General features: G+C 47.5%; 1 protein-coding gene across 8 annotated transcripts in view; it reads right to left on the reverse strand.

Moving 5' to 3' along the window:
• MAD1L1 (mitotic arrest deficient 1 like 1) overlaps positions 1 to 24,771 on the reverse strand; it is a 492,384-nt gene that overhangs the window by 338,564 nt on the left and 129,049 nt on the right. The window lies entirely within an intron of this gene.

Genomic DNA, 24,771 nt, shown 5'->3' on the forward strand with positions numbered 1-24,771 from the left:
ACGACAAGGTATTATTAAAAAAAATTTTTTTTAGAACTATACTAAGAAACCATTTTTCACCTAACAGCCTAGCAAAAAAACCAAAAAGTCAACTGGCATAGTGTTTGCCCAGAAGGTAAGGAATGGGCATTATCATAAGCAGTGGTAGTTGGTGGCCTTCTGGTGTTTGTGGGAGAAGCCTCAGCCAGTGCTCTTGGGGGTCATCACACCCCCGCCCTTGAGGGTGTCCACGACAAGCCCAACGCCTCCTCCAGCAGGCCCGTAACCAGGATGTTAGCAAGTCAAAGCATAAAGATGAGTCCTTCCCAGCAGAGCTGCGTAAGGACAGGCTACCTAACGGGAAGGAGGTTCAGATCCCCGCTCCAATGCATAAGATCCAAACGGAAGGGAAGGAGGAGACCGCTGCACGTGGTAAGGACTCAGGGGGAGGCGCTGACACAGCCATGCGACTAGACTAGCGAAGTCTTTGTAACACAGTAATTAAAGGGAAGCGCTTGACAGAGTCCCTTTCATTAGTGACTGCAGACGAATCGCTCCATCAGTGAGGGGACCATGACAAAGACAAACGGGGGACAGCGAGGCACAAATCCATACCGCCGATCGCGCAGCCTGTGAGTCGCCCTGCAGATGTCGCGCTTGGTGATGGATCAGACTTTTCTTAATTGCTCTTATCTGCTCAGACGGAGAGTGAAAGTTAGCTCAGGGACAGTGCACACAGCGGAGGAAAGCCAGGCAGGAGTTCTGAGAGCTAAACGCCGAGTTAGAGGATGAGGCTTTGCGGAAGAGAAAACAAAACCAGGGTGAGTCTGAGCAGAGCAGGTAGGAGCTGGGAGCCACGTGGCCACGCTTGAAATTTGACTTCAGTTCCGTGGAAGTTCTTTCCTTTAAAACTCTGTACACAGCCAGGAGCAGGGGGAAGGGGAGCTAAGTACAACAGCAGCAGAGGGAATTTTTCTAGAAACTTCGGGGCTGACCACACCTGGTAGCTGCTGTGCATGGAATTTTAAAGGGACGACATTCACTGAACTTTGAAAGCAGATTTCAAAGCTCATGATCTCCCATCTCCTTCCTACTCTTCTCAAACTCAGACTAGAGCCCTAGTCACAGGGCTGGGGAACAGCAGACCGGTGGGTGTGTGGTGAGAGAAACAGGCAGCTGTGCTGATTTTTACGTCACATAGCAGAACTCAGAAGTATAACAAATCATTTTCCTCTTGCCACACTCTTCTTTCCTGTAGTTTTGCTGTTTTTTCCCTTAACTCCATGTCTCAGGCTTCGGGAGGTAGAGGGGTTTGTTGTATTTGGTTGAAATGATGGGCTCAGAGCCAGACCGCCTGGGTTTGAGTTGTAGCCCCTCCATTTACTGGGTGAATTGGAAGGAGGTGGCTGTCCCAGCTCACAGAGGGGTGCTCCCTGGGTGAGCCAAGGCTATGAGCCTGAGCAGGCACAAGACTCCAGGCCAGAGGGAATGAATGTGTTCTCACACACCCCCTGCCCATCCGTGCTCCAGACAAGGGGCTGGGGGGCAGGAGGCAGGAGGCAGGAGGCAGGAGCAGGAGAGCTTCTAACTGAATCTGGCTTGTCAGCCTCGGCTGCTTAGGATATAGAGGTGTTCAACAAATACCCGCTGAGCATTGTCAAAACTACTGCCAGGTCACAGGTGGAAACAGTCTTCCCCCAGTCTCTACAGTCCAGAGGGGCAAGAAAGGACAAAACTAACCACAAACTGGGGGTAGGGGAGTGGAGAGAGGGAGCACTCTGCAGCAGCAAAGGACCTTGGAACACACATCATGTCTTATCCTGCCCCTGCTTAAAACCTGCGACGGCACCTATTACTGCTGGAACACCATCCGACCTCGCACCATGCCCCGACCCGACCTGGTTCCTGGCTTTCTCTCTCACGTCGCTCCGCTCCCCGGTTCACTGTATTCCAGACACTTCTCCCACTTTCTGTCCCTCAAATATGCGAAGCTGACTCCCACCCCAGGTCCCCTGTGACCCACCGCCCTCGCTCCCACAGGCCTCTGCACTGCTGTTTTCTTGTCATCTCCTGGGCCTCAGTTCAAATATAACCTCCTCAGAGGGACCGTCCCTCAGCATCCAAGATAACAAGTCCTCCATACCCCAGGCACTTTCTAAGACAATTACGGAATTTCAGCAATATGTCCATCTGCCCATTTCCCGTGCTAGGTTTGTGAGGTAAAGAATGATGCAATATGAAGTACTGAATCATTCTCAGCACTCAGCAAGAGTGCTGAATGGATAGATGGATGGATGGATAGATGGATGGACGGGCGGATGGACAGATGAGACAATGGATGGATGGATGAATGATGGGGGCTAATGGATGGATGGATAGATGAAGGAAGGTAGAGGGGGGAAGGGAGGGAGGGAACAGAGGGAGGGGGAGGGGAGAGAGAGGGAAGGAAGGAAGGGAGGGAAGGAGGGAAGAAGGGAGGGAAGGAAGGAGGGAGGGAGGTAGGGAGGTAGGGAGGGCGGGCGGGTGGGCGGATCGATGGATCGATGGATCAATGAATGGATCAACGAATGGATCTATAAGAGTCGATGGATGGATGAGTCAACGAAAGGATGACGGATAGATGGCTGCATGGGTCGATGGATGGATGGGTGAGTGGGTCGATGGATGGATGGATAGGTCAAAGGATGGATCGATGGATGGATGGATAAATGATGGAAGGAAGGAAGGCTGGTTGGATAGATGGATGGATGGGTGAATGGGTGGACAGACGGGAGGAAAGATACTTTTCTATCACATTCCAAAGGACATGTCAAGTTGATAAAGAAAATAAAGTGATAGAGTTCACCTTCTCTGAAATATAACCACGTTAAACCTCTACTGTGACCCTCCTTGACTGCTCCAAAGCATAAACCATTCACTGTTAATGAAATAAAATACACAAAGGCATAAAGCATAAGATTCACAAGGATTTACAGTACGACTACGAAAGGTGCCAGAACCAGGTGCAGGGACTTGTCAACAGAAGGCACTGCCAGCACTTGGGCAATGGCTGGCTAGTGGTGGGCTGTCATTACAGGCAGGAGCAGGAGATGAACTACATGAAGCTGGTTTCCACCGTCTCGCCCTCCCTCCCACTGACAAGCCTTGGCATTGAGTCCACACAGCCCTACTTCAAACCTTGCAGGTAAGGAAGGGGCTTTTGGCCAGAGAGAGCACTCATCCCAGATATCTGGTCCTCATCGTGCTGGCTTCCCTGTGAAACTAGAGGGAGGAAGAGGGCACTGGGAACATCACACCTAGATAGAGAGAAGGGTGGTGCAGCAGACACAGGGACAGACAGCCTGGTCACAGACACAGTTTGACCAGAGCCAGGAAAAGCAATCGAATCCGTTCATACCTACTCCCAGCCCAGATCACACGGCTCACCCAATCCATATGAAATCTTCTTTTGATTAAGCTCTGAAGAGCACACCTTCTAAAGTAACACATTTCAAGAACACCTTGTCAAAAAATAATGACATAACATCTATTTCAAAACGTAAGTTCAAGTCTAGGCATATGTGTAGCTGCCATAAAATCAAAACTTTTCCAGGTTTTGCTTTCTTTCAGAATCACATAAAGCTACCTTGCCCAAAGAACTCTGGTCTAGCTTGGTGATGACCATTCCAACCAGTAACCAGTGGCCACTGAGGCGACTCCAACTCGCAGCGACCCCACGTGTAGCAGAGAAGAACTATGCTCCACAAAGTTTTCAATGGCTGATTTTTCGGAAGTAGATCACCAGGCCTTTCTTTTGAGGGGTCTCTGGGTGAACTTGAACCTCCAGTCTTTCAGTTAACAGCCAACCGTGTTAACTGTTCGCACCACCCAGGGACTCTGACCATTCCAAAGGGGCAGGTGAAGAGAACCCAGATGATCTCTATTATCTATCAGTTGGGCCCCACCTTTGGGAGCAGCTGGGAAGGAAAGGGTGGTGGGAAACAGTCTGATTGTGGATCTTTTTCCTATTCAAGGATGGCATACCGTTTCATCTTAACTACTCAATGGCAACTAACAACAAAGCCATTTAAAACCAGCTGCTCTTCTTCAAATATATAGAAACTGTACACTAAGCTTCTGCAATGATTAACTCAATGAAGGAGGGATCAGTCCTTTGTATAGGGGACCTAAATTGGAGGGGATGGAGGAGAGAATGGACCCAGCTACACCTGAGCCCGGGGGGACAGGTGGAGGGCCTGAGCTGAGGGAGATGAGGCACCTGACCCAAGCCATGCTGTTTTCAATCGTCTCATATGCATGCAAAAGCTGGATAATGAATAAGGAAGACCAAAAAACTGACACCTTTGAATTGTGGTGTTGGCAAAGAATACTGAATATAGCATGGGCTGCTAAAAGAACTAACAAATCTGTCTTGGAGGAAGTATAACCAGAATGATCCTTAGAAACAAGAATGGCAAGACTACATCTCACGTACTTTGGACATGTTGTCAGGAGGGGTCAGCCTCTGGAAAAAGACATTATGCTTAGTAAAGTAGAGGGTCAGCAAGAAAGACGAAGACCCTCAACAACATGGATTTACACCCAAAAAACCCAATGCCGTCAAGTCGATTCCAACTCATAGCGACCCTAGAGGACATAGTAGAACTACACAGTGGCTGCAAAATGGGCTCAAGCATAACAATGACTGTAAGGACGGTGCAGGACTGTCTTGTTCTGTTGTACATAGGGTCACTGTGGGTCAGAACTGACTCAATGGCACCTAACAACAACATGCCTGTGTTATAATCACATTTGGGAATGGGTTGTCCTTGTTATGTTAATTTGACAGGATTAGTGCAGGGTATATCTTGAGTCAATCTCTTTTGACTCAAGATTAAACAAGCCAGTGAACTAGCAGAGATGTGGGAAGAGAAATACCACGCCACATCAATATCGCCTAGGAGCGGAACCTCAGAAGAAACAAGGACCTTCCTCCAGAGGTGACAGAGAAAAAGCCTTTCCCTAGAGCCAGCACCCTGAATTCCGACTTCCAGTCTCCTAAACTGTGAGTAAATAAATTTGTTTGTTAAAGCCATCCACTTGTGGTATTTCTGTTATAGCAGCACTAGACAACTAACACAACTTGGTTACCTGACATCACCAGTGGCGTCAATCTTTATTACGCGGTTACCCAACATCACTGGTGACATCAACTTTCAGTCCTTGGTGGTGTTCGCCAAGTGTCTTCACTGTAATATGATATTCTTCCTTTTCTGTCCTCTATTCTTTGAAAGTCACTAAACCCAGCCCACCTTCGCGGGAGGAAGGTAGAGGATTAAGCTCAACTTCCTGGAGTAGAGAATAATATGTTATTTGTAATTCTTCTGTAAGGAACATTTGTTCTTTACCCCCATTTAGTTACTTATTCAATCATTTACTTCTATCAGTATGGATTCACATGTATCTATTTTATATTTTGGCTTATAAGTCAGTATTACGTTATTTATTTTATTGCTCAAATTGTTCCATCTTTGTGCAGTGGGAGCTCTTTCAGGTTGGCTCCTATGCCCCTTTGACATGCCCCCATCCTTTAGTTTTTTGCATATTGCATCACTTTAGGGAACCATCTTGTATTTTACCTAGTTTCTTTCCTTGGAGAATGGTATTTAGAAACCAACATCTGGTTGCTGAGTGTGCTCATGGCTATTGGGTATGTTCATTGCTTCTAGTCCCTCTCAGCAAATACTTAGGTAACTTATGTGTGCATACTAGCCCATGTATACACACCTACCTATAATCCTTTCCGTATCTATTTGTTTTGAGCCAAACATGAGTTCAAATTGATATCTCTGACTCTAATCCAGTACCAGAGGGTTCAGTCTGACCTTGCTTACCTGTAACTCTCCTCTCTGACAATCAGAAATCTGGTTCCCACCATCCACCATCCATTCACTTATTTGTTCAACCCCAGTCTACATGGTAAGCAGTTTCAGAATGGTTAACCCATGTCCTCGTGAGAAACAACATTACCAACTATAATACCATTCCTTTAGTCTTATCCTCACAGTTTTCAGTCAAGATACTATTTTCCAAAGTTCCTTAGGTCAGCTCTCCTTTTCCCCCACCCATTCCAGCATCTGTAATGCAGTTAGATTCATGTGCCACAGTCTGCTTTCCATCCTAGGATGTCCTGACATCCTGGTTGATGTTTTTCTGCTTCCATACATTAAAGTTCACACTCTATGATTCTATGAGTTTTGACAAATGCATTGAAGTCATTTATCCCTGTAACTACTGTACAAAAAATTTCTTTTATCTAAAATGTTCAACCATTCTTTTCCCCCTCTCAGCTCCTGATAACCACCAATCTATTTCCTTCCCTATAGTTTTATATTTTCCAGAATGTCATATGAATGAAAACGTATGTTAGCCTTTTGGGTCTGGCTTCTTTCACTTAGCAAAATGCATTCAAGGTTCATCCATGCTGTTATAAGAATCAATAGCTAATATGTTAAATCTATGTTTAACTTTATAAAAGCTGCCAGACCATCTTCCAGATTGGCTGCACCATTTTGCCTTCCTACCAGCAAAGAATTAGAGTTCCTGTTGCTCCACAACCTTGTCAGCATTTTTTGTTGTCTTTTTTTTTTCTTTCTTTTTTTAGATTTTAGCCATTCTAACATGTATATTATTAGGGTTGTAATCTGCATTTACCTAATAACAAATGACACCGAGCAAACATCCTTTCATGTATTTACTTGCCACCCACATATCTTCTCTGGTGAGGTATCTGTTTAGATCTTTTTCCCCTTTTTTAACTAGTGTTTTTATTTCCTCATTGCTGCATTTTAAGAGTTCTTTATATATTCTGGATACAAATCCCTTATCAGATAAATGATTTGCAAGTATTTTCTCCAAGAATGTAGCCTGATTTTTCATTCTCTTAACAGTATCATTACAGAGCAAAAGCTCTTAATTTTAATGAAGACAAATTGAACAATTTTTTCCTTCATGACTCAAGCTTTTGGTGTTGTATCTAAAAACTCAACACCAAACCCAAGGTCATACGGATTTTCTCACATCTCACATCTCCCTAGAGATCAAAGGGCTTTAATAAGTATTAAACAAGATGATGTACATGAAAGCGTACTTTTGAACAATAACTCCACTTCCAAGAATTTATCCTAATGCAAAAATCACTGATGCAAGCAATAATTTGGGGACTTGTATATCAATGGAGCATTATTTATAATAGTGAAAAAAAATTTAAACACCTAAGAATTAGAGTTTAGCTAAATAATGTATTTACACATTAGAGTAGCATGTTTTTAAAATATTATATTTTAAAAGAATACTTAATGTGGAGAAGGGTCATAAAAGATTCAACAAAATGAGAAGGCCCACCAAACAGGGTACCTGGTAGAAATGTTAGGAAGAATCTAAGCCAACATATTTATAATGGGTTTCACTGGGTAGAAGTGGAAACGTTTTTTTCATCTTTTCTATTTTTTTCTCCTACATTGTCAAATGTTGTATTTGCAACTGTATTCCTTTTGTAATCAGACAAAAAACAAAGTCATTCATATAAAATGCTGACATCCCTGTCCCATCCCTTCCGCCTTCCTCACAGGTGTGGTAACAAAACCACCGGCAAGTGAAGAAAGCAGACACAGCACACCTGTAACGAGAAAATGAACTCCCCAAGAACAACGCCTCAGCTTTACTCACTTCACTCACCCTCGTAAATAACAGGTGGCACTAGCCCCACTGTGCACAGAGCAGCAAGTAAGTGCTGTCTGTCGGCAATGCAGGAAAACAGAACGGAGCTGCTAAGACAAGCTCAAGAGCCATGAAGGTCAAAGTCACAGCAGGGATGAGGAGGGGAACACCTCAGCAGAGTCTCCATCAGATAGAAAGGCACTGGATGAAAATGTCAAGTCACCAGGGAGGACATTCAGAAACCACTCTCAGGGATGTTAGAGCAATCCAAAAAGATGAGCAGCACAAACGGAGCCATGGGCAACACCACAAACTGTAAATGCCACTTCAGGTGAGAAGATACTCTCTGGAACCTGTGGGGCTCAAAGAAAGCACAAATCTATGAACGGCAATGCTGGGACTGGAGCAAGTATGCTGGAGTCTGTAGTTCCTGTCCACAAGCAAAGCTGTGTTTGTGTTTTGCTCACACATTCTGCGTCCGTGCTGGGTGGAGAGTTCCACAGTGCCCTAACTAGATGCTGAATTTATGATGCTCCCATCTGGAACCAAACCACACGTTTACTCCCACACTCAACAGATACCAGCCGGATGCCCACTACATGTCAGACAATGCTCACAGCGCTAAGGAGACAGCTGTAAGCAAAAAGACCCCACTTCATGGTATTTCCATTCAAGTGGGAGAGTCAGATAACAAACAAGATGCATTATCAAAGTCTACAATATGTTAAATAAGGGTAAGTGCCACTTGAGATCAGGGATGCAGAATGATCTGGAAGACAGGGTTATAATTCTACATAGAGTGACCAAGGAAGGGTTACTGAGAAGGCAATATTGTGAAAAGACATAAAGAAAAGTTGGGGGGTATGCTGCCAAGCTATCTGAAGGAACAGTGCTCCAGAAAGAAGAATGGCAAGTGCAAAGGCCCTGAGGTAGGCACATGACTAGGTGTGTAAGAACAGCAAGGAGGCCAGAGGGGCTGGGGTGAAATGAGCAAGGGGATGACTGGTAGGCAATGAGACGAGAAGCATCTGATGAGGTGGAAGGTGGAAGCCACGTGGGACCTTGTGACCACCGGAAACAACCTGAGGGTCTCAGCAGAGGGCTGCACGACATAAATCATTTAGTAAAGAATTGCTCTGACTGCTGTGTAGACTGCAGAGTGGGAGGGGCAGCACGCGAGGGTATAAGCAGAGACACCAACTAGAAGGCTAGGAAAATAATAAAGAATAGTGCCAATAGTGGCTTATTCCAGGATGATAGTGACAGAAGTAGAAAGAAGTAGTTCAATTCTAGATTCATTCTGAGAACTCGGAAGATTTGCCCTGATACCTGGAAAACTTGAGCATCTGGTTCCCTGCCATTCCCTCCAGCACGCCGACCTCATAAATCTACCTCGATGATCTCAACAGTCACAGACAATCCACCTCATAGCTCACCTCCAGCTCCCTGTCCTCCCCTCTCTTATGCCCCTGCCCACCACCCTCCTCAGAAGCTCTCACCCAATGGGCTCTGGCTTTGTCGTCCCATTAACTGCACCCTGACTATGACCCCAATCTGAAACTATCACTCCCTACCCTTCTGGCCAACACCTAGTTCTTCAGCCCCTGGAGCCCACGGCCTCCCCACTGCCTCCCACCCTCCACCCTCATTGCCCTCCTCAGCCAGTTCAGAATCCCAGTGTCGGTCACAATAATGACTCCCAGCATTCGTCCTGATTTCCTGTTCCTCCCTCAAGCCACCATGGTCAGTTGACGAAGCTGCTCTGCCCAGAGCTCCTCAGGACATCCACCATGCTGACTAGTTTCTCTTCACATCATGACAGTACACCTGAGGGGCCTCGGTGCTGCCTGGCAACCCCACAAGGCCCCCGGACCACCCCACCCTGACTCTCCTGGACAGCTACTTCATGCTGTTGTCTCCTCACCAACCTCCCTCTCTGCTGGTAAGGTGCTTTGTGTTTCACCGAGAAAAGAGACACAAAGGCGTCCTCCTGTGAGTGCCGACCCCACACTACGAACCTGCCATGCCTGGGCCTAGATTCTCTCCCTCCCCCGGGTGCTGGGGGGTACCTGTCTACCCTCCCAGCTGAGGTGCCCACTTGAAGCCATCTCCTCTCATTAATGAAGGACAAAATCAAACCAAAACCAAATCCGTTGCTGTCAAGTTGATTCCAACCCATGCTGGCCCTATGTGTTACAGAGTAGAACTGTTCCATTGGGTTCCTTGGCTGTAATCTTCAAAGAAGCAGTTCACCAGGCCTTTCTTCCAAGGCACCATGGGTGGGTTTGAACCGCCAATGTCAGGATAGTAGTCAAGCACAAACCATTTGTGCCACCCAGGGACCATGCAGTACCCCCTCTCTTCTGGGTCATCCCCATCAGCATACAAACGTACTGTAATATCTTCCCTCCTAAAGTGAAATCTCTCTGGACTCCACATCTCCCCTCTAGAGTCCCCCCAGTTCTCTGATTCCCTTTCCAGCAAACAGACAAACATGCTGCACTGTCTCTCTCAGGTCCACTCTAATCGGACTCTCACCCAGACCAGGAGCAGAGGCTTTATGGCCAGGCACCAATAGGCTAACACCACATTGCCAAACTCAGTGATCGATTCTAAATCCTCATCTACCAGGCCCCCTGAGTTTCCATGCAGTCAGTCACTCCCTGCTCTTTGCAGTTGCCTTATTCCTTGCCTCCCAGGACACCTCACAATCCTGGCTTCTTTCTTCCTTTTCACACGCTCCATCTCAGACTATTTTGCTTGTCCTGCCTCATGCCTCAACTTCTAGATGCTGGGGGCTCCAGGGCCCAGTCTTTGACCTCTTTTTTTCTCAGTCTATGGTCATCAGAAGGAACTAGAAATTGAAGCATCAACTAATCAACTAAGGAAACAGAGCAGAGAAAGAGACTACACAGGTATAGTCAGTTCAGTGAAGAAAAGTGATCTTTTCAGTAAATGGCTATTATGGATTGAATTGTGTCCTCCAAAAATGTATGTCAACTTGGCTAGGCCGTGATTCCCAGTATTGTGTGACTGTCTACCATTTTGTCATCTGATGTGATTTTTCTGTGTGTAATAAATCCTACCTCTATGATGAGGCAGGATTAGAGGTAGTTATGTAATTGAGGCAGAACTCAATCTGCAAGATTAGGTTGTATCTTCAGTCAATCTCTTTTGAGATATAAAAGAGAAAAGAGAGCAGAGACAGGGGAACTTCATGCCACCAAGAACAAAGAAACAAGAGGGGGGCATGTTCTTTGGATGTGGGATCTCTGAGCTGAGAAGCTCCTAGACCAGAGGAAGATTGATGACAAGGACCTTTCCCCAGAGCCAACGGAGAGAGAAAGCCTTCCCCTGGAGCTGGCACCCTGAATTCGGACTTCTAGCCTCCCCGACTGTGAGAGAATAAACTTGCATTTGTTAAGCCATCCACTTGTGGTATTTCTGTTACAGCAGCACTAAATAACTAAGACAATGGCCTAGATCAACTGACTATCCATCCGAAAAATATTATTCTTGAGCTCTACCTCACACCATACCATTTCTTGAACTCTACCTCATGCTATATCATAAATTTCATATGGACTATAGATCTAAATGTAAAAGGTAAGACAATAAAGCTTTTTGAAGAAAACAAAGGAGAACATTTTTATGATCTATGTAACCAAAGATTTCTTAAACAGAACACAAAAAGAGTCAACCTAAACGGTAAAAATTGATAACTCAGACTTCATTAAAATGAAGAACTTCTGTTCATCAGCCCATGAGGGTGTAAAAAGATTAGCCACAGACAGGAAGATGATATTTGCAACACATATATCCAGAATATATAAAGAACTCCTACAAATAAAAAGAAAAATAACAAACAACCCAATAGAAAAATGGACAAAACACCTGAACAGGCACATCACAAAAGAAAATGGCTAAATGGTCAATAAGCATATAAAAACGTGCTCAACTGCATTAGTCACCTGAAAATAGAAAATAAAATCAAATGAGATACTATCCCATGCTCATCATAATGGCTAAAACAACAAGTCAGAAAATATCAAATGTTAGTGAAGGTGTACAGTAACCAGAGCCCTTCTGCACTGCCGCAAGGAATATAAACTGGTACAACCAGCTTGGAAAACTGCTTAACAAATGAATAGCCGATGGCCCAGCAACTCCACTCCTAGGTCTTTAGCATAAATGCAACATATATTCACCAAAAGACATGGACAAGAATGTTCAGCACTATTTATAAACAGTTCCAAACTGAAAACTACCCAAATGTCCATCAGTCAAATGGTTTAAAAATCTTACGGTATATTCACCAAATGGTATGTTATACAGCAATGACAACAAGTCAACTGTAACTACATACTATGTGGGTGAATCGCAGAAACAAAGTGAGCCCAGTCACACGCTATACCACTTTTTACAAGTGAAATCATACAACTCTCCTCATATAATGATAAAAAATAAATAGCTTAGCCTAATTAGTAAAGAATGTACGTTTTTTAATTAGTAAAGAATGTATGCCTTGAGCATTGTGCTCTTTTAAGAACTATATGGGATCAAATCAACAGCAGCAACTTGAAAGATCCGGTAGGAAGCTTAAGGGGCTGTGAGTTTACATTAATGGGGTAGGAACGACTCAGAAGAGGAGGGTGAGAATGGATGCACAACTGGAAGACTGTAATAGATGTCACTGAATTGTACGTGTAGAAAGTGTTGAACTGATGTGTGTTCTGCTGTGTACATTCTCAACAACAACAAAAGAAAGTAAATTAATAAAACAAAACTAACAGGCAAAGCTAATCTCTGAGGCTGGAAGCCAGGGTAGTAGTTTCTAGAAAGGGGGCATGATAAAGGATCCTGGGGGCTGGTAGCTCTGTGGTGTTCACTAATACTTTGTGCAATTTTCGTATATAGGCTACGCTTGAATAAAAACTTAGGCGGAAAGAAGTTACTGCCTCTAACCAAAAAAAAAAAAAGATCAATAAATAGCAAAACCCCAAAAAACCCACTCACAGCGACCCCACAGGACAGAGTAGAACTGCCCCATAGAGTTTCCAAGAAGCACCTAGCGGATTTGAACTGCCAGCCCTTTGGTTAGCATGCATAAATAAATATAAATAAATAAATAGATAGATAGATAGATGTGGATAAATAATAAATTAATTAATTATAAATTAATTAATTAATTATAAATAAATAAATAGCAAAAAGTACTGTAAAATAAACGTCTTTGGAAAGGTCTCTTTAACAAAGGAAAAGCACACATCGTTCCCTCTTGCACATAACCCCTTCCTTTAATGTCACATAACAGGAGACACAGGGCTGACAGAACTGGTCCAGAGCTGGTCCCCACTGTCTTGCTATCACAAGCACAGAGTGGCTGCACCTGGAATGACTGGAGCTCAAGGATGACTCAGCTACTGGGTGGTGAAATGGTGCTGTATGAAGGCGAGGAGGCCAACGGAGATGGCAGTGGCACCTGATAGGGGAGGAGGATCATCTTTCATAGACTCCAGTGACTTGCCTGGGAGGCAGAGGTGGGCATGCACACACACGCTTGGGCGGAGTGGTATGGTCAGCCATGGAGGCGGCTCTCCCATCCTGGACCGGGGAGGCCGTCACCGCCGAGAGGAACAGGCAAGGAAGGGCAAGCAGCACAGCTCCCAGGCAAGCGCCGGGAACCGCAAGACCATAACGATCTGAGCGAGCAGTGCACGCTCACCAGCAGCTCAGAGCATGAGTTAGAGGCTGAGAAAGACGAAAGCAGGTGGTTGCCCCCCAGGGCGGTGGCTGTGTAGAGGGGAGGAGGAGCACTCCAATGGCAAGGATCTAGAAGGATGACAGAGATGTGGCCAGCAATGAGTACTCTCGAAGGCCTTGGAACAGTTTAATTGGATCGCACGAAGATCAGTCAGGGTCTCAGCTGTCACGCTGTCTTGGGGACCACAAACGGGAGCAGAAGTGCACCACCAGCTGAGTGGGCACAACACCATAGCCGTCGCCAATGGAAGCCAAGCAGGCCTCCAGGTCAGCCGTGGGCAAGGAATATTCCAGACCAGGATCCTGAAGTGCTATCCTGGGTAGCCCACACAAGAGTTCCCAGAATGAAAGGGCGTACCTTCGTGCAAAACGGGGTGAAAGTTCAGAACCTCCTGCATGTTTGCACTGCGGAGTCAGTTCCCTGGTGCCTGACTACTTCAGGCTCCTACACAACCCTCGGTGACACTGAGCTGGGCTTGGGTTTCGCCCTGTCCATTGCCCACGTCTGCCCCTTCACAGCTTTTCAAAGGCTTTGCAGTTTAGTTTTTCAGGTGCCCTCTTGGTATTCCGACAATGCTCCCTTTGTTCTACCTCCCCCCTTGGGTTTTTTTGGGAATGTGCAGGTGACAGGGAGATGAGTGGCAGGGCAAAAACAACTCCACAAGGTCACACACATGGAAGACTTTCCAGGACAGCGTCCGTCCAGAGGGTGGGAGGGCAGAAGCCACCTGCAGCTTCAACCTGGATTCAGCTAACGGTGGTGAGTACGGGAAAGACCTCATAGTCACAAGCCAAGAGGACGTTCAGGCAAACCAGTCAACGTGGGCACCCTCAGAAAGGCTCAACAACGAGCCACAGGAGGACAGCCCAGACACCAGACCCTCCTCGAGCCCAGCAGTGGAAGAGAGGAGACACTGCATGGACATGAAGGCTCTGCTGGAGCTGGACACACTGAGAAGGTGAGACTGCAGAAAGGTAACAGATCAGTGGGCATGGTGGGCAGCCCGGGGTGGCAGAGGAGGGCCTCCTACCCATGGCTTTGGTGGTGAGTGGGCTAGCAAGGGAGAGCGTCTGCCAAAGTCTCATCTGTAAGGAAATAAGGAGCCGGTAAAGTTCTCGGTAGGAGAGTAATACCCCGAGAGCTATTCAAAGACAAAAGTTAATTCAACTCTGCCGCGTAAGTGAGCATTGACAATGGCACTCTTACAAGTAAAAAAAAAAAACCATTGCTAACCTTTTGGTTAGCAGCCAAGCTCTTATCAGCTACCAGGGCTCCTGTTAGAAGCAAGTGAAGTGGAATTTGGGAAGTTCCAAGTACAGCAGCCAAGGCCCTGTTCTCACTCCACCCTGATGTCCGCCCCCGCCGCCCCACCCTTGGTACCACGCTCCTCTGCACCCAACCAACACTCAGGATTCTGTCCCAGCCCTCACGCGGCTCGGAAACAAGAGCAATCTTCCCTCTGCTGGTGGCTCAGGCCGCCTCTGCTTCATCAGTATTCGGCAGCAATTTATTCCTCTCTCTTTTGCCTTCTTTTGTGCTACAGAGATAAGTAACATTTCTAATCTATGCTATCTCCCAGCTGCAAATGTTTAAGCCTTTTTTTTTTTTACTTTTTATTTTAAAAAAGTGAAATCTCATTTTAGATTTGCAAAGGAGGCAGCCACCAATCTGCCCTGCGCCGACAAGCTGCCACCCAAGGCCAGGCAAGAGAGGGAGCAGAAGCGAGCACGTCAGGCTGGGAGATACCAAACCAGAAACCTGAACTGTATATCCACTCTCTTTTCTTCAAAAACCCATCAGACGCAGTTGAGAAGAGGTACCCCCTCCCCCAATACAGGAGCCACTCAGCCTTGCCCTCCTGATCACAGTGCCCATGCATGAGTTACTGATTCCACAGCGAACAGCCCCTGGCACGCATAACCACCCCAACAGAGCCAGCAGCAATGCTGGGAATCACCTCCAAGGAGCCAACCATGCTGTTCAACAGATACAGCTAGGAATGGTCAGTGGCGCCCCTGTGCCTGAGGTATCCTGGGCAAACTGTGACTCCTTAAACTTGTCACTCATTTTTTCCCCAGCTGGCTGGAGCTCCTGCAGGAGGGGTCACTTATTACACTTCACCTTTAGCCATACGATGCCTAAAGCAGGCTTCGGAACATGTTGCTCACTACCGTCAAGTTGGCCCTAACTCATGGCAACCCCATACACAATGGAACAAAATGCTACCTGGTCCTGTGCCATCCCCATGATCGGCTACAGATCAGACTGTTATGATCCACAGGGTTTTCACTGGCTGATTTCCAAAAGCAGACCACCAGACCTTTCTTCCTAGTCTGTCTTAGTCCGAAGCTCTGCTGAAACCTGTTCTGCATCACAGCAACATGCAAGCCTCTACTGACAGATGGGTGGTGACTGTATGTGAGGTGCATTGGCCAGAAATCAAACCCAGGTCTCCTGTATGGAAGGCAAGAATTCTATCACTGAGTGGCCACGTCCCTCTCTTGGGGACATAGGTGCTCCATAATTAGCTGCTGATAGAGTGAGGGGGTTGGCTGAGGTCTTAGTGGCAGAGGGCTGGAGCAAACAACCTACCATGGGTTTGGGTCAAGGCTGGCAGGGAAAACAAGAAGGGAGTGACAGGTTCAAGAGCACAGGCTTTTTCTGCACAGAGTTGACAAAGCTACCTGACTGTCTTGGCACTCTTGTTTACTCTTGGAGCCCTGTGAGACAAAGCGGCAACCGTTTGGATTCCAGCTTTGGACAGGAACAAGAGATCAAAAAGAATGCCACAGCTGGTGCGTGTGAGAAGGAAACATGATTTCCTGAAGGGCTTATGTGTGTCAGATGGAGTTACGACACCAAGGGCTACTGGAGGTGCGGATGTACCTTGCTCTCTGGGTTGGAGCCAGACCTGATGTACCCGGCCCAATGCATGCAGGGGCTACCACCATCAGCAACCTGCCCTGCCTGCAGGTTTACACCCTATCCAGCCCCTGCTTGATGGTCTTGCCCTCAAGGCTCAGATATGAGGACCCCAGTGCACTTGTTGTTGTTAGCTGCCATCAGGTCAGCCTTGACTTATGGTGACCCTATGTGTGCAGAGTAAAACTGCTCCTTAGGTTTTCAAGGCTATGGTACATGATGGTACTTGTTGCTGTTGTGACCTGCCATCGAGTCGGCCCCCCAACTCATGGCAACCCCATGTATGATGGAACAAAACACTGCCTGGTCCTGCACTATCCCCACGATCAGTTGCAAACTGGACCATTGTGATCTATAGGGTTTTTTCCACTGGCTGAGTTTTGGAAGAAGATTGCCAAGCCTTTCTTCCTAGTCATCTTAGTCTGAAAGCTCCGCTGAAACCTGTTCACTCATCATAACAACATGCAAGTCTCCACTAACAGGCACTTGGGGGTGGCTGTGCTTGAGGTGCACTGGCCTGGAGTAACACGCCCAAGGTCCCAGTACCAAGGTGTGGTTGCTGTCCATGGTGATGAACTATAGCTGCGAGCCAAAGTCCTTAGAAACAGCATTGCAAGCAGCAGGTGAGAAAGTCAGAAACTGAAAAACCAAGTTTGCCTGCGCCTCAGGTCCTGGCTGTATATCATAATTTCTCCTTGGCAACTCGTTCTGTTTTTATTATCATTTTTGAATAATTAATCTGGTCCTTAAGGGCTTGGGAGGGTGGGAAATCAATGGCTCGCTGCCCACAGCAAAGCCATAGTAATTTCTGGACGGAGCCAGCTCCAGCCTCACACCTGTCTGGGCTCTGAGGGGGAGGAGACCACAGTGCTGCTGCCTGGAGCGCACCTTCGTCCCCTGGACACGCCTGACAGGTTGACACTATGCTAAAATTTTATCATTTATGTAATAGCTCGGTTATCAACAGAGTCTCATTTGCACGTGTCAGAGGAAGAGAAAAATCACCTAATTAACCACTTTCCCCATCAGCAAGAAGAAGGGGGGGTGCTGCCAATTTGCTTCCAACTCCCTTCTTCCTACCCTCTGAAACTCGCTCTTCTGTAATTGGAGAAGACTAGAAAAATTATCCTTCTAATGATGGGAATTTTAAATACACCAACTTGAATGCCACCTGTTTCACTGAGGAGCTGCACCAGGGGAACTTCCTGTCCACTGCATCCGGCACGAGATGGACAGGCTCTGCTCCTCAGAAAGCCTCACCTGGAGGCAGCGCATCAGCAAGATAATACCAGCCACAGAAGACAGGAAGAGGAAAAACGCTTTAGTTCTCCCAACTTGCCAGAGTCCATGGCTTCTGTTCTGCTCATCCACCAGGCTATACGCTTTATGCAAACAAGTCAGGGCCGTTGTCAATGCCACTGTAGCCTCCAAGCCAGGACAGTGCCTGGTGCATGCTCTGTAAACACCTCCTAGATAGATAAAGGAAGGGAGGTGAGAGCCAGCTAGGTGGAACACTGCAAAGGACATAGGCCCCAGAGCCAGAAAGACCTCTTGAATCTGCCAGGTGTGGGAGCAGGCAAATCATTCCACCTCCCAGAGCCTCTGATTCCTCTTCTATAATGTGGAGGTAAGAGTCTATCCACCAAACAAGGTTGAGGTGAGAGAACACCCTGGCTCAGAGTTAGCACAAAGTAGGTTCTCAATAAATACTCAGACCTGTTGCTGCACCCACCACCACCACTGTAGCCACGCCCATCACCATCATCACCACCGCCATCATCACCACCTCCACTATCACCATCATCATCATCCTTACGTGACCATCACCACCACCATCATCACACCCATCACCACCATCATCCCCATCATCAGCACCACCACCATCACCACCACCATCATCATCCCCATCGCCATCAACACCACCATCACCATTTCACCACCATCACCGTCACCACCATTATCACTACCATCATCACCATCACCACCATCAAAGATACACATTCTTCATTCGAGATACAATTTCCAGATTTGCCCTCCAAAGGTGGTGCTCTCTTCTACTTTCTCAATTGCAAAGCCAGCCTAGTACAGTAAGTCTAGGCCTCTTCTCCTTAGGGAGCATGAGGGAAAAGCAGGAACAGGCTCTCCGGATATGGCACTGCCAGGATGGAACTGGGAGCTCAAATGAGAAAAGATGAAATGTCAGTCGCAAGAAGCGCTGCAACCACATATGTCCTATGGAAAGTACCCCTGAAGCCAGCTCTTTGCTTTAAATGAATTTACTCCTCGTTAAATCCTTAACCTGCAAATAGAGCTGCTTACATGCTTCATTTTGACACCCTTGATGCCTTTTCCAGGACAGCTGTCACTTGCAAATCCTGCTTTAATTACATCAGTGCAGGTGGGCCTGATTCGCACGAGTCCATAAATCACCCAGCTCCCTCTTCGGGCTTGTGGCTGGGCAGGCTTGGCCTCAGGAGTCTGCTCCTCTGAGTCACAATTCGAGGGCAAGATCACTGCTCCCCACCAGTCCTGGGTACTTTACATGAATGAAAACCCCACCCCAGGCGGGGCATCCTTGGGAACCTTCCTGGGGTCCAGGGAAGGTGCCACTCACTCCTCAACACCAAGACAGATGATGAGGACCTCTGTGATCTGGGTAGCCATAACCTGTGACCCGAGCCCACAGCAGATGCCGCCACAGCTAAAGGCCTATCTACCCAGGGTCCCACCTTCCCCAGGCATCGACGTCAGGAGGAAAGGAGTGATTCCTGTGATTGGTTTTCCAAGAGCTTTAGATCTGAACCAACTCAGAAAGGCAGCTGGTGGTGATCTGGCTCTGCCAGGTCACCTCTCTACTGCCAGAGGGCCTGGGGGGGCCAGGAAGGGGCCGACACAGTACAGGGACAGCTCTTTCCACCAAACCTCTTCCCCCTGGCCCTTTAGCTCCAACCCTCTTTAAAAAACCAGTTGCTGCTGAGTTGACTCCCACTCGTGGCAATCCCACGTGTGTCAGAGTAGAGCTCCTCTCTGTAAGGTTTTCTCGGCTGAGTCTTCGGAAGGCCAGGGTATGGTGGGTCTCTTACCCTGGATCTGTCCCCAAGCCTGTGCCTCAGCATTGTTCCTCCCAGGGGCCTCTCTCTAGCCACATGTTAGATATTCTTCCCCTCCCTACCACCCTCTCACAAGACCCAAATCTTTTCTTTCACAGCACTGCCCACAATGTAAAATCACTTTTTCTTTCCTTCTTTACTCTCTGCTATGGATCGAATCGTGCACCCTCCAAAATATGTGTTGGAATCCTAGCCCTTATTCCTATGGATGAGATCCCGTTTGGAAACAGGATTTTCTTCATTATGTTAATGAAGGCATACCAATGTAGGGTGAGCTCTAAACCTAATCACTTCTGAGTGATAAAAAGAGCAGATTAGATACAAACATGGGGCCAGGGACAGAGAACAGACACTACACCCTATGAGACAACTGTCTGCAAGCCAAGGAGCCCAGCAACGGGCTGAATACCCACAAGGAAGGAATCCACACAGCTGAGATCCTGATGTGGACATCTGGCCTGCAGAACAGTGAGAAAATAAATTTTGGTTCTTTAAAGCCACCGTCTGTGGCTTCTCTGCTAAGGTAGCACTAGGAGACTCAGATATTCCCTCTCATTAGAGTGTAAGTTCCAAGAGCAGAAGACTTGTTCACCTTGCTCCCTGGCAGGTCCATAGTATATGGAATAGGACCTGCCTAGAGGAAGGCACTCGACAAACATTTTTTAAATGGCTGAAAAAACAATGAACTGGTATGAGTTTAGCCTTGTGAGAAACTGCCAGGCTGCCTTCCACAATGGCTGCACCATTCTGCATTCCCACTAGCAAGGGATGAGAGTTCCTCTTGTTCCGTGTCCTTGTCAGCACTTGGAATTGTCGGGGTTTTGGAGTTTGGCCGTTCTAACAGTGCGTAGTGGATCTCATACTTGTTTTGAGTTGCAATTCCCTGATGGCATATGATGTTGAGCATCTTATTTGCCATCTGTTTCTTTGCTTTGGTGAGGATTTTTTTTTCAGATCTTCTGCCCGTTTTGTAATTGGGTTGTTTGTTTTCTTATTGTTGAATTTTAAGAGTTCTTTGTATACCTCAGATACAAGCCTTGTATCAGATATGTTTTGCAAATATTTTCTCCCAGTCTGTGGCTTATCTTTCATTCTCTTTCATCTCTTTCACAAAACAGAAGCTGAATATGAATTTAAACAAAGTTTATGTAGGACCTGACTAAAGAAAAGGCTTTCACGAGCCCCCAGATTGCAACTTGAAAAAGTAAACCAAAATTCTGGGTATCATTTTATTCCTATTCAAAACCACCAGAGAAGGTGCTGTTTGACATCTGACAGATTAGGAAACTGAGGCACAGAGATGTTGAGCGGTTTTTCCAAATGTGGTGATACTGCCAGGACTACAACAGCGCTCTTCCCTTCCATGGGTCTCAAACCCAGACGGGCATGGAAGTCACCTGGCCGGGAAGGGGGCTGGGGGGGAGGTGCAGGGGAGTTGGGGAGAAACAAGGGCTGAAAACAAGGTTTGCTGAGAATACTGGCTGCTTGATAACTACCCCAGAATAAACAGTAGCATCGCTGGGGACAGACTGAGGCACCTGTCAGACTCAGCCAATGGGGGCATCCCTCAGACCTCAGCCAGTAGGGAGCATCCATCAGACCTCCATCAGCGGGGAGTACCCATCACCTCTTCAGGAGACTTTGCTCAGAAGGACAAGGCCCACAACCAGGTGCTCAAAAAATACCTATTTTAAAACTTGCTGACCAAAATCCCCAAAAAGGATCATTTTAACATAAAAGCCAGCGCTGGAGATTTTCATTATGTGTGATGGTATTTCTACTAAAATGGAGCAAACTTGAGGGGGGCTCCATCAAGCCGCCCCGGTGGGATCCGAGTCCTCCACTCCCGTTCAGATTTCGCTCATTACCATGGCGGCTTAATTGGCATTTCATCCCTGCATTGTGTCTCTGAGCTGAACAAGGTGCAATTATGGTAAAAGGAGCACTTGAACGGCTTTGGCTTAATTCATGTCATTCATCCTCGTCAGAATGAGCACAGATGTTCCATTGGAGGAAACGGGGGAAGATGAGCGGCTTTCAAGCGGCACTTTCTTCGTTTAAAACTTTATTTAGAATAAAGAGTGATTTAAGTGAAACGTACCACACAGTGCTTTTCCCTCTTTGTTTTACTTGCTATCGGGCATTAACTTTCAAAGGCTGGTTCCGCTTAATTTGATTTTTCATTTTCCAATGCACATCTGTGTTTAGGTCTCAGAAGCTCTTTGTTTAAGCATACAGAGCCCAGAAAGGGCTGAACAAAGCCCTCCTCTGTAAACACTTGATTACCAGGAAGGCCAGCTTTCAGAGGAGGCCAGGGGTGGCAGGGTGGGGGGGTTTCTGGCTTTTCTCTTGTTGGAGTTGGTGGAAACTTTCATCCTTTTCAGACTGGAAACAACAAAGGCCCCAGCAGCGGGATAAATGCTCAGTCTCTAGATTTCCTTCCCAGGTAAAGATGGGCAGGAACAGCTGCCAGAGGACAGCAGTAAGTGGCCTCCCTCCCCCTCCCCACCGTGCTGGCTCTTGTGTGCTCCTGGGAAGACTCAGCGCCACCAGGCGGTAGGTGGCCCACGCTGCAAGCACAAGCAACAGGTGGGCCCCCAGAGGGCAGGCCTCAGGCCAGTAGGTCGCTGTGCTTCGGCTCCCTGGACGGCCTCCTCACCCCGGACCCCGGGGACCTGACACCACCCAATGCAGCTGTGCCTCTGCACTCTGCCCCCTTTGCGCACTCTTAGACTCCCTTGCAGAGCCTCACCCCGGCCCCTGACTCCTACCTCTCCTCAGTCTCCCCCAAACTGAACTCCCTGGGAGGGGTCCCCAGCTCTGCTCCAGAAATGCAGACACCCCCAAGGGCAGGCAGACACGAGGCTTCCCCAGGCCTGGTCCCTCCCCCCGGGTGTGGGTAATTTCCACCCCACCTGGCCCACAGGCAGGACCGAGCACAGAAGAAAAGACTTCAAGAGCTTGTAGAATTGATGAACTATGAATTCAGCCTCACTACGGCAGGAACGAAGTCCCCGGTGGTACAAACAGTTAACATGCCTGGCAGCTAACCAAAAGGTTGGTGGCTCAAGTCCACCCAAAGGCACCTTAGAAGAAATCCCTGGTGGTCTGCTTCCAAAACGTCACAGCCTTGAAAACCCCACGGAGCAGTTCTGCTCTGCAATCAAGGGGTTGCCATGAGTTAGAATCTACTTGATGGCAACTAACAACGAACCGAATGGTTGATAGTTGAACCCGCCCAGAGGTGCCTTGGAAGACAGGCTCGGCGATCTGCTTCCAAAAGGTCACAGCCTTGAAAACTCTACGGAGAGTTCTACTCTGCATACGTGTGGTCACTGTGAGTCGGAGTCAATTCACTGCCAACAAAGCAACAGTGGGAACATAAACGTCCCACCTTGAGCCTCATGTCAGTCGACCTCAGCAGGGACACTCAGAATGGGGGCCACGGAGACCCCGTGAGCAGCAGGATTCAGAGCCTAGGGCAGGGGGCTCTAGGTCTTCAGTGTGCTGCTGAATGCTACCCCTGTGTGTCTCCTCGCCCTGCTTGTCAGGAGTAAACCAGAGGGCTTCCTGCCACCAGCCTCCCAGATGACACATAAGTTTAGCACAGGGCTCGCTGTGACTGCGTGGGTCTAAACAGTGTTAAACACTTCTATGTTTTTATGGTGCTATATTTAGAAACCTCTAAATAAAGCTCATGGAAACCGTTGCAATAATATACATTTTTTAAACTCACTAATTGAATGTTGCCATTACAAGTGCTATTTTGGACCAACTGCTAAATATGTAATTTAGGAATTAAGATTCATATCTTACAGGATACATTAATTAGTCCCTTGGATCCATTTGGGGACTTTTTGAACACATTAAAAAGGCCCACCGGTGGCAGTGATAACCCTCCATTGCACAGCTCTGAGGTTAGGGCCATGAACAATCACAGCTCGTCATGGCCATGAATCCAAGCAGCCTGGGAGGCCAGGGCAGTGACAGCCACAACCACCCCAGTCCCAGAGGTGCCCATCCAGGGAAGGAGGAAACAGGATCTCCTGTGACAAAGCTGACCTCCCTAAGGCCTTTGCTCAGTGACCTTCACACAGAAGCCTGACACCACCCCACCCCAGATAAGTGCACTGCCAGGCTGTGCATTAACGGCCACGCCAACTTTGCCATTTTGCCCAGTGTCATAGCACAGGGGGGGTACGTTAAGGACGCCCATGAGGCTGCACCCATGTCCACCATCAACCTGGGAGCTTACCCAACGTCCTGGCATCCCTCCTGAGAGGCACACCCCAGTGAAGGTCAGCATGGCTTCATGAATCACAGCCAGCACACTATGACCTCCTCTCTGTGGGTGCTCTACTTCTATGAATACGGCCTAGAGAGCACTTGCCACCTAGGGAGTCACAGCACAGTGATGACTTGCGCTGACTCACAGACAGCACCCTCCCATCCTGAATGCTGTTGATAATTCCGGTCCCAAATTAAACTCATCTCGCTCAAGGGCCCATCGCTGCACACTATTAAGATGTTTTAGGACTCCACCAATGGGCTTCCCTGTTCTACTGATCGGTGAGTACTGCTTCTGTATCGAGACTTGCCACCTGCCGCCACACCAGCTGGCCACGACGAAGACATCCAGGACCCATCCCCACAAGAAAAGGACTCTGCATTCCACAAGGAAACAGGTCTGCCCTCTAGATGATGGTGCCGCATGCGTGTACAATTTCCCAGCAGAGCCAGGAAATCATGGAACAAGCAAACCTTTTTTTTTTTATCCAAACAAAGCTCATTAAGTCCTTGAGTTTCTTTTCTCTCTCCCTGTTCACTTGTGTCCTGTATACAGGAAAGAACAACTAATCAGGGAACAGTAAAATATAAAGGCAGAGGAGAATCTTGGAATGAAGGCCATCGGAAGTATGAAGGCTAAGCCCTTGGGGGAGAGGACGGTTAAAACACAAGAGAGGAACAGGGAGGAAGTATAAACATTGAGCGCCAACTGTGTGCTCTACCGACAACACTGCAAAGTGGACATGACTGTCGTCAGGTGACAGATGGGTTGGGGGTTCAGGTAAGGAAGGGATGTGCCCCTGAGCAGCACACCCATCAGCAGGGAAAGCTGTCACACTCACTTCTCTGATCCTTCTGCTATGTGGCAGCCCGACCCCCAGACGTCTCAGACACCAACCCCTAACAGGTAACCACAAATCTTCAGAGCACTCCTGTTGAGTAATGAGTTTTTGCACTCTTCAAGGAGCAAGAAAAAACAGTTGCCATTGAGTCTACTCCAACCCACAGTGA

Source organism: Loxodonta africana, chromosome 12 (genome assembly GCF_030014295.1).
Source record: "Loxodonta africana isolate mLoxAfr1 chromosome 12, mLoxAfr1.hap2, whole genome shotgun sequence".
NCBI lineage: Eukaryota > Metazoa > Chordata > Mammalia > Proboscidea > Elephantidae > Loxodonta > Loxodonta africana.